Genomic DNA, 12297 nt, shown 5'->3' with positions numbered 1-12297 from the left:
ACTTAACTGGATCCTGAAAAACCAATGATTGACGTTTTTCCAAATGTTTATATAGCCCTTAGAATATTCGTAACAATAATTGTGAAACAGTCCTTAAAAGAATAAAAAATAGTTACCGATCTTCGATGTAGGTAGAAAGTTTATCATGCTCGTTTAGCAATCGAATCCGAATTATTAAGATCGATGGAGTTTAATCATTTGATTCAAGATTTTATAAAAAAGAAATTGAGAATCAAAAATTTTGTTTAGTAATAATTATTTATAATGTATACTTAATAAATCCTAATTATTACATAATTTTTTACTTTTAATTTTTAGAGTTTTGAATAATCGAAAAGAAATGGTCTGACGGTTTTGAGTTCATAGTTTTTGGATTAATTACAAATTGGGTTATGTAGGTTTAACGCTTTTAGGTTTACGATTTTTTATTTGCGTTTGCAAAATGAACACATTTAATTTTTCAAAAACGTTAAAAAGAGCCCTTGATGAATAATTAGCCCCAGGGCAACAAAAATTCTTAATCTTATCGTAGGTTGGAGGTGCATACACTATTCTATACACATATCTACAATTTCAGTTGCTGTACGATCAAGTATTTGATTCAATGTTCACACTTTCACGTTTCTCTTTTCTTGTGATCAATTTTGAATACAAGTCTCCTTGAAAATCTTCATCATCTCATCGGAAGTAACTATACCAGTATAAGCTCCAAATTTTACTGCAAACATACAAATTGAAAACATTTTAATCAAAATTCATAACACAAATTTGTGTATTCGAGAGATTTTAAGCTCTCGATCTCAATAATTTCGATTTCAATATATGTACATACATACACATAATTTGTAATGGGTTTATTTGAATTAAATAATAATAACGATTAAAAAACGTGTTGCCGGCTTTTGCAAAGATATCTATAAAAACGTACATAAAGTTTGCATTTTACCAATCATAGATCACGTCAATCGGTGCACACATTTTACTCAACTTATCACCATTCCGCACCCGTGTCAACCTATCTCCAATCTTCATTTATTTTTTCTTAAGTCTTCACCTCACAAAATATCATGTATATTTTTTTGTTTTGATAAATTTAAGTGTAAATTTAAACAAACAATAAATCACATGTTAAAAAGACCAACAAAAATAAAGTGCAAGACCTCAAGAAAATGAAGAGAAGTAAATAAAAGTTCCTTAAGTTATCATATGTAGCTACTTAACTTAGTTATAACCAACCCACCTAACCTAAGAATATGCCTATGTTATGAAATAGCTAGAAGCAGAAGCAGCAACAAGCTATTTGTCAAAGTTCCTCACAGTCAATGAATTTTAAGACTCTGGCTCTGGCTTAACTTAAAAAAAGTCGACTTTTTCTAATGACGAACGAAGCCATCAAGACAACTCAAGACTCAAGACTCTTCTATATATAAACGTAAATTGAAAGAGTGTTTTTTTATTATTCTCTGAACGTACACGAGTTTTAATGACATCATGTTTTATTATTCTCTTCGACAAACAATATCAACGAGTGTAAAGGGGGATTTTTGAAACTTTTATACATATCTATCTATCATCATCTCCTATGGATAAGCAAAAAGCATATGGGTATGGGTTTTTGGTTAAAACTGAGAGCATACTCTGCTCAGAACTTCGATTATTTTTATCTACAGTAGAGGCATTCAAATTCAATTAAAATCATGGTGGATATTGTTTTTGTTGCCATTTTCCAAATCGATTAAAAATGTTTGGTTTCAAGAAGATGATGTTTAACCATCGAATAAAGCATGTACAAAAAAAACGTGTATAAATCATTATGTATCTTTTCTATTCTTAACTTCGTTTAAATTTCAAAAGAGTATATTTTTTTGATCAAAATAAATTTGAAATATCATATACCTAACTCAGAAATATAAGTTGGTCCCACTTGAACTAATTGAGGGTCAAAACCTTAAATATTAGAGTAAATAATTCAATTTAATTTTGAAAAAGTAAAACATTTTTAGCTATTTTTTTAAAATAAATAGTTGAAATTACATTTTAAAAGTATTCCTTTAATTTTTGACAAATAAATTTGTATTATTTATCACTTAAAAACCCGTTCAAGCGTTCTGCAATAACTGTGTAGCCAATTGCGGGCTTTAATCAGAATGGTAGGGGGGGATTTAGATCACACACTTAACATTAAGACGAGTTTTGGTGCACCGCTTAAAAATGTTCTTCAATATTCTGCAGAGGATGCTGAACAAATTAAAGTAACATAGTGTGTATCTTAACCTTCGATTTTTATATTTCAAGAGCTAAGGTAACTACTTAATTTATTAGATTTTTTATAATACTGTTGCCTAGTAAGACTCGGTCCTACTATTTAATTTGAATTACACATAAAAAGCATTCCATGATTTCAACCAAATTCTAAGAAATTACTGTTTGCTTGAAACTTTTTCAAAATACAAAACTTATAAATTGTAGATAGGAAAATGTAAGTTTTTTAAATTTTATGTAAAAGATGCATTAAGGTTCATAATTTCTCTATAACTATTAAAAACTAACAAACTAATTAAAGAAAAACTTTTGAAAGGTACTATTTATTGGCACAAAATACACGTGATAAATCTCTTCTCACTTCAATTCTCGAGAGTTTGAAAGCTTATAAATTGTGATTTTTTAGCTATTATCTTTTTGGCAACACTGGTTTAAAAAGCTGGCGCACATTTCGTGTTTTGTTTCACTGTCAAACACCTTAAGTTTGGTCAATAATTTAACCATGAATCGTCTTACAAACGAACAACGCTTGAAAATTATTGAATTTTATTATCAAAATGCGTGCTCTGTTAAGGAAGTTCATTGCACGCTTCTTTCAATTTATTGTTTTCAGCGACGAAGCCCATTTTTACGTACGTAAATAAGCAGAATTGTCCATTTTGGAGTGAATATCAGCCAGAAGCATTGCAAGAGCTACCAAAGCATTCAGAAAAAGTGACATTTTGGTGCTGTTTATGGACTGGTGGCATCATTGGACCGTACTTCTTCAAAGATGATTTGAATGATGAGCGCTACCGTGAGATGATCTCCGACTATTTTGCCCAAAATGCAAGAGCTTGAATGTGGTTTCATGCCACACAGCACGTGCAACAATGGACATATTGAGAGGCGAATTCAGTGAACATTTTATTTCACGTTCGGGACCGGTCAATTAGCCGCCTAGATCTTGCGATTTAACAACTTCGTTTTTAGACTATTTTTGTTGGGCTATGTTAAAGCTCATGTCTTTACAGATAAACCCATTCAATTGACACATTTGAAGACAAAATTGAAGTATTTATTCGTGAGATACCGGCCGAAATGTTGGAAAGAGTATGCCAAAATTGGACAAAGCGGATGGACTATTTGAGGCGCAGTGAAGGTCAACATTTGCATGAAATAATCTTTAAACATTAAATTTTATGGACCGTATTATAGATTCAAATAAAGATTTCATGGATTTTTTTTTTAATTTTTTATTAGTTCTACTATTTAGAAGATACATCTTATATGAACAGGATTTAACTAAATTTTTCGATTAAAGAGATTCATTTATTTCTTCAATTTTAAATTCCCCTTAGCTTATAGCTAAACCAATCATAGTTTCAAATCAAGGAATGTGTGTCCAATGATAAAAGTTGTCAACGAAAGCTAACTTTTTAAAATAATTATTTCAATGATGAATACGAATAGTAGCTATAAATGGCCTCTTAAAGTAACAATAAGTTCAGTTCATATTTTTAGGTTAAAAGTGATAACAATTATTGTGTAATTCCTAAAGTTAGTGTTTCTGGAAGTTTGAGATTTTAATGAACTAAAAATTAAAACATATCCATTTTGTTGGAAACATTATTTTTCAATAACGGAATGAAGGGAATTTTACACAAAAGTACGAGTATAGTATAAACGTACAAAACAAAGTGTTTTCTATTGTTTGATGATCGAAACTTGTATAAATGATACATTCGGTTATGTTTTCTGATGATGATCAATTTGGCGAGATATAGGACATTCGACAAGAATATGCCAAACAGAGAGTATCGTTTCACAATTCGAACATTGCTCAGGATCTCCAGCATCATAGTAATGTTGGGTGTTAAAAATTGTTTTTCCAACTCTTATTCGGAAGAGTTTTTTTTTAGAGACATATTGTATGGTATACTCGCGTAAGTAGGTTGATGTTTTTTTAGAAATCTTTTAGAGTTTTGCCAAATTTCAATGAGCTCTTTCTTATGATCCTGAATTAAAGTTCTGCGTAGGAGCTTATACAATTTGGGATACTCTACAATCAGTGGATAGTTTGTAGCAGTTCTTGGTGCAAAGTCTGCTGCCTCATTTACTTTGATTCCGGAATGTCCAGGTATTCATCTAAGAATAATATTTTTATTAGCGAATGAACATCTTCTTATAAGCTCCTGAGAAAGGCATTTATTTGTCTCATTTTTAAGACCCATGAGAATACCAAGATTAGGTGGCAATGAGCGATCGGTTGGAGTATTTTTGGATAACAGATATGAATTGTTTTAACTCTGCAATGTAGCTGTTCGCAGATTCTGGTAAAAGAGCTTGGTGAATAATAGATGTTTCAGAATTTGGTTGTAACTGAAGACTGCGTATAAACCGTCTTTGTAGAAGATTCTATCAATGATGAAGAAGATCATTTCTTGGTAAAGAATTCTAAATATGCCGTCCGTAGTATTTTTCTTTTTGTACTTACCGAGATTAGTGTTATTGGGAAGTATATGTCTTTTCCAAAGTATGGTAGATTACCTCATAATGTCTGCTTATAATTTAATGGAAAAGAGCTAAGATTGAAATATTTCTTTATCGGTTTTGTAGCGTTAATCAAATAAAAATAGTAACACCGTGTTAGTTACACCAGAGACTACAGTTTTTGCAATTCAGTTTCAAGATGTGGTCCTTTTGGCTTTGAACAGATCATTTTTAAAGCATTGCTCCGTCGTTTAAGCTGGTTAATAAGATTTTTTGCATGTGTGTCACATTTTAGATTTCCAGAAAAAGTTACTCCTAGTATTTTTATTTCTCTTTTAAGATGGAGTGGGATGGGGTGGATTTTCTTTTTCGGCATTCGACGCTTCAATTTTTGATGGAGGAATAATCGCACCAACTTCTTTAGCTCAATGAAACATTGTTAAATCAGCCTTTTCCAAAGTATCTTTTACCTGGGTAGGTGGCAAAAACGTAAATTTTATCAACCTTTACTCCAATAAAGTCGAGATTCTGAAGCGGCTTGGGAATCTTGAATCGATCAGATGAACGATCCATTCGATTCAGTATATAAAAGATGCCACATCCGCTCAACAAAAATTTGATGCAATATAATTTTTTTGTTTTTCACTTCTCAATTAAACATAATTAACCTTTGCTTAATTATTTTATTTTTACATTTTTGTTTTACTTGCAGTAATCTGAAACATAGAATTTGATAATTAAATTTTAATATGTATAGTTAAGAGACGGCCTCATTTGGTCTGGCTATCCTGATGCCTTTTTAAAAATAATTTATAAATTAAATTTGTAAAATATTTCAATAAATAAATGATACATTTAAGAATTTTCCATTAAATTTTGAGAGCGTCGTTTAAGTTGGTTAAATATAAAATTAAGTTAAATCATTTGCATTCCGTACTCCAAAATACCATAACAAAATTTAAGCAAATTGAAAGAAGTTTCTTACTCAAAGTTGTATTAATATATTTTCAGTCATTAATAATTCTAAGACCTATTAAAAAACTCTTAATAATTATGATCGATAAAATGATAGACGTTTTGATGATTATTGTTTTTATCATATTTAAACCTTTGTTTCATTGAAGTGTCAGTTATAGTTCAATAAAATAAAAATGGTTCCATCATGAAATCGTTAAGAACATAGCGAACAAATATTAACGTTAATATTAAGAGAAGGTTCAAGAGAGCAAAAATCAACACCACAACCAATAAGTTGATACCTTATCATCGATGTTTTCAAATATTTGGTAAGCTAATTTCTAAAAGTACTTCTAAAAATAGCTTTTTGTGCAAATCGATAATTTTTGGACGAGACATTTAAAAAATTTGGTTTTCACCTAATGGCTCGCTTAACTTTCAACTATGCCTTCTTGATTGATTATGTTTTCTTTAAATTTTAAAAATTTGACAAATTCTAAGCCATTGATTTGATTTTCATTATGTTCAGTCATATCGTCGACGGAAACTAAAACTGATCTATTCTAACTCCATAAGATTTGTTAAAAATTCGGAATAATATAACTTTATGCCGACGACGACGATATGTAAATTAGGCCTTCCATTTGAAAGCACAATCCATAAAGTCATTTCGCTGGAATCAAACAGGTAAAGGCTAACAATCAACATTACAATATTTCAATTCAATGTGAAATTTTGATATTTAAAAAACCAAGCCTGTTTATTTAGCCGGTTATTTGAATTTTCATGATTCGCAAATGGTTTGAAACGGTTGTGGAACTTTGGCATAGACCCGAGAGTTCACCTGGCCCCTAAAGAAAAAAGTCTTAAGACAAGATTAAAAAAACAAAAAGAGGCTGGGATGCGACCCACACTGATAACTTCCCATCCTGTCTGACGATTTGTCTACCGAAATCAATATTTTCTGCGAAATAAAATAAGTTTGAAGCCAATGTTTTCAATTTTTGAAAAGCTATTTGAGTAAATTTTTAGTTTTAGTATTGTTTTATTTTTTGTAAAAAAAACTATAAATTTTTCTCCAAATTTTATCGAATGTTTTAAACAATATTTTTTATAAGATAAAATTAGTTTAAAAGCCAATGTCATACATTTTTGAAAAGATGTTCACTTCGAAAAACAATTTTACCAACTTTTATAATTTTTTAGGTTTTTAGTTTTTTTCTAAAAAAAACTGTGAATCTTTTTTTATTTTTTTAATTTGACTGAATGTTGATAACAATATTTTTTGAAAGATTAAAATAGTTTAAAGCAAAGTTTTGAAAAGATATTAGAGTCGAAATTCAATTCTTACCAACTTTGAGTAATGTATTTTTTAAGTTTTTATTTAAAAAAAAATGTCAATTAGATTTTTCTCAAAATTTTATCAGATGTCAAAAACTTTATTCTTCGTTGCAAAAAATTTCTCCGAGTGAACGATTGAAAAAACGTGAGAATAAAATATTTACAGAACTAAATATTCATTCATAAAAATTGTTATCTCAGAGTTTCGTCAACAAAAACCAGAAATTGGTATGAAAGAATGTGTGAATATAAAATAGCCAATTTTTAGAGAAAAAAATGTTAAAACTTAAAAAAAGTCGCTCTAAATTTTAAACATCATTTTAAAATGACAAAATAAAAATGAATACGTGTTAACTTAACAAAAAATTTTTTTTCAACTGTTCTTTATTTAAAGCCTCTACTGTTTGATCAGCCAAATAAAACAAACACCACCTACAATAACAGCCGCTTGACGGCTTGAACTGAGACGTGTGATATTTTTTTTATTGTTTAATTTTATTTTTTGTTTCTTTTGTTGTCGTGTTAGTCCAAAAGACGTTTAGGCTTCGTCACCGTTTCAGTTAGTCCGCGTTGCTACTGCTAACGGCAACCACTATCGCCATTAAATTTCAATAATAAAGTTCCAATTATTGTAGATAAGATTAAAAATACCAATTGGTTTTTGTTTCACATATAATATTTAAGTCAAAGCCAAAGCCCACAATCAAATCCCGCACTAATATCAGTTGTTATAAATCATTGATTCATATTGATTAAATTTTTGGTAGTTACTCTGCAAATTCGACGGTTTATAGTTAATGGTTTTTCCTTGATCTTCTTGTCGTCGTTTTTTCAGAATAGTGTAATTTTGAAAAGAGAAGTTTTTAATCAAGTTCAAAAATCCTTCCTTTTTTTCAAAGTGATCTTGCATTTATGGTTGTCTTCGTCTTCGAATCCGGGAAACGTCAAAGAAAATACGGGCTTTCCACTTCTAGTGTTTGTCATATATCAGCATGTGTGATTGCGCGAGAGAGTTTTGTAAGTGAAAATCTTGAAATAAAAAAAAATTAAGAAAGCTCGCTCTTCGCGTCTTCGATATCACTTTAATTATTATTTTATTGAATAATTATTAATCGTTGCAGCTTTTCACGGTCTTTTTGTAACCGGTTTTCTGATGTGTCTTTTAGTTTTTCCGATGTTCGTTTTGTCGTATTGTTTTGACTCACGTTGTCAGTTTAATTGTTTGTGATAATTTTGAAATTTCAAATCGTTTTCGTTTCGCTTTCGATGGTGTTGAAAATATTGTGAGTTAAGCTCTTATATTTCTCTTGTTTAATTTATGATTTAATTCTAATAAAAATAACAAAACGAAATTCCATAGAAATTTCATATTGTTTGTTTTTGTCTTTGAGTGTATTGAAAAAAAACGTAATTCTTATTTTTGAGCGTCAAAAAGTGAATATCAAATAATCAAACGTATTAAATTAATCACATATTAAATAATTTAAACAAAAACAAAAAACACGAATTAACCTTTGGATTTTAATTGAGGATTGATTTTGGTAAGTTTCATTTTGGGTTTTTGGATACATTTTTATATTATTTTGCAGCAACTAATCAATTATTTTGTTTGCAGATAACATTTTATTTCTTGTTGTTTTTATTTTTGTTTGTTTTTTTTTCAGAACAACTTAAAGTTATATGCAAGTTTCTGAAAGTTTAAAGTGATGTTTTTAGAATCATATGAAAATAAAAATAATTTACCAGTTATTTTTTTTGACAATGACATAATACTTTTATTTATTTTGATGTCAATCACATGTGCGATGTCAACTTTATTAAAATAGCAAACGGCTAATTATGGTTCTAGTGGATAAATTGATTCTTTCAAATCTCTTAGACCTTGTATTTGTATGCCTTTTTATTTTTTCAATCTTTGGTTGAATAATTTAAAATAATTTTCTTGACAGATTGAGGTAACCTAGAATTGTGTCCAGACCAAAGACACATTTTTGAAAAAATTTCGGAAACATTTAAAAACATTGAAATATTTGTCTGTTTCGGTGGGAAGTTCTTGACAAGGTCGGATCCAGACTTATAATCAGGGGGCGGTTGTCGCACGCTTAACATATGGACGAATTCTTACTCACCGCTTAAAAATGTTCTTGTTCTGTAAAGGAGGCTAACAAAATTTCACGGGCTAAAGTGATTACTTTAGTTTTTAAATTATTTCAGAACGCTGTTGTTCAGCAATTTACATATAGTCTTACTATTTAATTTGGTCGACTCTCTCCATATGAAAGCATTTTAAGATTTGAACAGTTTTCTAAATTTGCCGTATTTAATAGCCAAACAAAATAGTTTAAAAGGTTTTTGATTTCAAGCAGAAATGTAAGAAATTATTTCGAAACGTAGGTTTTTTTCCAAAAAGAATATATTCTTGTTTGTTGCCATTTCTAGTAATGCGGAAAACGCAACAAAAATTCAAGAACACAAAAATGGGAAAGAATCAGATATCAAGAATTTTTTGGCTTTTTTAACGAAGTTTTTTCGAAATCAATTTTCGGGAGTGTATTTTTACTATCGCTTTCAGTCTGTTTACTCTAAGAAATATTTTGATCTTAAAAGAGTTAACAAAACTTACAAATTGTGTAAAGAAAAAGGTTAGTTAGTTAGTTTAACACAATGTCACTTTTGCTGTTTTCGGGACATTTATGTTCTTGAAATTCGGGATTAAATCTCAGTTCTAGAACATATTAAGCTTATATTATGATGCCTGTAGAAAAGGCTGAGAAATATCTTTTAAATGGTTAAAACTATTTAGGAAATCTTACAACTCAGCCTTGAAATAAATTTTTCTGCAGTTGAAAAATACTTATAAAAAGTATGCATTTATAAAAAACAACAATATGTGCAAGAAATAGCTCTTAATATGATTCAATGCAGGAATGCTAAGAAACTTTGGAAAAATGTACGAATTTTAGGTAACCGAAACAGATTGAATGTTTTTCCAATCAGTATCGACATGCTCATATTTCGAAAAACTTATAAATGTAGATCCTTACCAATCTTACATAAGTTTTGAGTTACCTTTTATTATTACCAGAACTACTTTTTGCCTTAGAAAATTTAAAAACAATAAGGCTTCGGGCTTAGATGGCATCCCAGCCGAGTTTTTGAAAAATGTCAGCTCATAATTTTTAGAAAATATATTGTTCTTACTGAACCGAGTGTTATACTAAAGAATTTCAAAGAGACATCCATTTTAGCTATCTATAAAAAAAGGAGATCCTAATCTCCCCGAAAACTATGCAGAGGCATCTCTTTTCTCAATTCATTACGGAAACTGTTTACTCAGATGCTATATCTTAGACTTGTGCCTTGGGTTGAAACAAACAACAAAATACGTTGTATTCAGGCTCGGTTTCGAGCTAACCTCTCTAAAGTTGATCAAATTTTTACTCTTACTATGCTTTTTTGTAGATTTTAAAGCTGCCTTTGATACTATAAACAGAAAACTTTTACTTTTCAAAGTAGCAGGTGTTGGACTATCAACAAAATGTTTAAGAATATATGAGAAACTTCTTTCAAATACAACAGCGGTAGTTTCTAATGGTGGAATCCCTTCGCAGCAATTTAAGACATAAGAGGGTGTTCCGCAAGGTTGCATTTTGAGTCCTTTTCTCTTCTCACTTTTTATTAACGACAACGACATTGGAGACAGTGTTTCAGGAAGTGTATATTATGGTGTTTTGCTTATTAAGCTGCTTTTATACGCGGATGACCTTGTCATTCTTACTGATATTCCGGTAACTCTACAACTGCAAATTAACAAACTTAACCAATATTGTAACTCTTGGGACCTTCAAATAAAAACTTCAAAGTCGAAGATTATGATTTTTAGATCTAATAATCATAATGTCAGAAATGACCGTTCTTGGAACCTATAATATATAATGTGATAATAATCTTCAAAGAAAAGTACCCATGATTGCACTTCAGCGTTGTTACACGCCGTTCAAAGATTGGCAAGAATTGGCTGCTAAATATGACACGACATTGAATTTAGCCTTGAATTACTTTGATTCGTGGAAGGATGAATTCTATGACTGCATCTCAGCAATTGACGAACAAATATTATTCTCTGAACTGTGCTAAAGAGTCCATGTCAAAAACGATATATAGCAAACTGAATCATTGTTTGGCGGAATCTAATTATTTTCAAAAGAATTCACAGTAAACAAGATGAGTTTAATATTTAAGATCCGAACTGAAATGCCAGAGCTAAAATCAGAGCTAGAGCGCTAAATCAGAATTGTTATCTTTGCAACCTTAATCAAATCGAAAACGTTTATCACTTCGTAGCAAGATGTCCAATACTCCAAGATATTCGACGTTTATACTTTAGAAAAGCTTTCTTTCTACAGAAGAGAGTTACTCGATTCTAAATGGTGAGTGGGTTGGAAAGTTCTTATCCAGTTTTAGAATAAATCATTATTTTGTTTTAGCTAAACTAAAAGCTCATCTTTCAGTTAATATTGAGTCCCTTTATCTACCATTACTCTTTAATCGATTAATTTATCAATCTTTTAAATTTAAATACACTATTTTAATTTGTTTTCCATTTAAAAAAAAAATTAACTTTTGCAATATATTTACATTTAGTAGTTTATATTAGTTTTAATTAGATCTAATGAAAATAAAGTCTTAAACTCTAATGATATTTTCTTAAAATATGTATATGTTAACTGGCAAAATTATATTTAATGTTAAAATACTCTACACTTTTTCAATTTGAATTTTCTTGCTGTGTTTAAAAGTTATAAATGTAAATTTTAATGTAATAATTCTAGATATAATCGGCAGAAGGCTTTATAGCCATGCTCGTAAAACTTTTTTATTAAAACATTTGTACTTTATATATTGAAAAAAATAATTATAATAATAATAATAAAATGAGCATATATTTAGAAAATTCACATTTTTTATGATCTCAAAATTTGTATTCAACAAAACAATTAATTTTGAAACAAATATATTACCCGACTGGGAAAATAAGTTGTTTTTTTTCGAAAATCATAAGAGCGTTTTTTTTTTTTTTAAGCAATTTGTATACATACAATTTTAAAATTTTGTCTTTAAAATATGTTTGGTATGCAGTTATTTAGTGCTTATAAATGTACATTTCGCACTTAAATTTCGTTAAAAAATGTATACCCCTTTTTGAGATATCTAGTTTTGTAAAAAAAAATTTTTTCCAAAAATAAAAAAAAAGAGACTTGAAAA

At 29.4% G+C, this 12297-nt stretch overlaps 2 protein-coding genes across 2 annotated transcripts in view; one reads left to right on the top strand and one right to left on the bottom strand.

Moving 5' to 3' along the window:
• The window catches only part of LOC129950097 (kinesin-like protein KIF20B), a 46521-nt gene that overhangs the window by 18691 nt on the left and 15533 nt on the right, over positions 1–12297 (bottom strand). The window lies entirely within an intron of this gene.
• LOC129950096 (embryonic polarity protein dorsal-like) overlaps positions 7602–12297 on the top strand; it is a 95384-nt gene continuing 90688 nt past the window's right edge. The window contains exon 1 of the mRNA XM_056061907.1: positions 7602–8573. The gene's annotated coding sequence lies outside the window, so the exon portion shown is untranslated. The remainder of the gene's footprint in view (positions 8574–12297) is intronic.

Source organism: Eupeodes corollae, chromosome 3, assembly GCF_945859685.1.
Source record: "Eupeodes corollae chromosome 3, idEupCoro1.1, whole genome shotgun sequence".
Lineage (NCBI taxonomy): Eukaryota > Metazoa > Arthropoda > Insecta > Diptera > Syrphidae > Eupeodes > Eupeodes corollae.
The sequence above is the reverse complement of the archived record's forward strand: the minus strand, read 5'-3'. Positions and strand labels throughout refer to the sequence as shown.